At 35.7% G+C, this 1,136-nt stretch overlaps 1 pseudogene across 1 annotated transcript; it reads right to left on the bottom strand.

Moving 5' to 3' along the window:
- Positions 1–520: 520 nt before the first annotated feature.
- Positions 521–920, bottom strand: LOC309862544 (large ribosomal subunit protein eL31 pseudogene; annotated as a pseudogene). Its single transcript has one exon. The product of its transcript is annotated as a large ribosomal subunit protein eL31 pseudogene (transcript).
- Between the last annotated feature and the right edge of the window lie 216 nt (positions 921–1,136).

Genomic DNA, 1,136 nt, shown 5'->3' on the forward strand with positions numbered 1-1,136 from the left:
AATAACAACCAATACCTCCTTCTTTCCTTTGGTAGAATTCGAGTTTGTTTACTAATATGTCTTAAAAGTAAAAATCTAATAGTCAAATTTCTTTGCTCCATTCTTCTTAGCAAATTGGGAAATTGGAGCTCTTATGTACCATACTTTGAGACACCTCTCCTTTTCTGTTACTTATAACCAAAATCCTCTTAAGAGAGGCAGATGACAAACAACAAGAAAACAAAATATTACTATCTTATATTAAAATATATATACTTCCTCATTACTTATGCTTAAATATAGCATAATGAATATTCTTGAGTCCTTTCTCCTTGATATCTTCAAAGGGTTTTGTTGGGTAATAGGTCTATTTATACTAATTATAAATGTCTTCTGACATTTTGTTTACTTTTTCTAATTCCTCAGTTTGGTTTCTTCACCTCACTTGTATATACTTTCAATTTGTTGGCTTTAAATATATACACACAAGTTTATAATTAGTAACAGTGGATCTTAGTTTCTCCCTTTTTTTTTTCAGTTTTATACTTTTATTTGACAATCAGCAATTAGTTCTCATCCACATTAACTGTCTGTAGATTTTTGAAAGTGGTGACAGGTACATAGGTTACCAACGTGTACAGCTTGTTTGGTGAATCTTCATGCTCAGTACGTTTTCTGGACTACCGCACATGGATATGCTATGGAACATTCCTTGTTCCTTCGGACCAGACAACTTTGTTGAGCCTGATGTCAGTGCACACATCTGGAGTTCCCATCTCTTTCCTGGCAAATTTCCGGATGTCTGTCAGTCCCTGAGAGGCAGACTTCTCGAAACCCATTCCATGGATGTGCTTGTGAATGCTGCATATGTATTCTCTGGTCACTACCTTGTTGACGACAGAATGGCCCTTCTTTTCGTCACCCCTCTTAGTGGGAGCCATTCTGCTGGACCCTGGTTGGAAAAGTCTCCTATGGTTCAAAATAGCAGTGTTGTACATTTCATTTTCATGACTCCTAAGAGGTTTCTTTTGCTTATTTCTGCATTTATGGCAATATTTTTAAATGGCTAACTTTCACAGAAATCAAATCATATGATAGAAACTTAGCATTTAGTCTGTAATGTAAGAGGTAGATGGAGGCAACCAGACACTAAGGAA

The sequence above is a fragment of the Mustela nivalis genome, assembly GCF_964662115.1.
Source record: "Mustela nivalis genome assembly, chromosome: 1".
Classification (NCBI taxonomy): Eukaryota; Metazoa; Chordata; class Mammalia; order Carnivora; family Mustelidae; genus Mustela; species Mustela nivalis.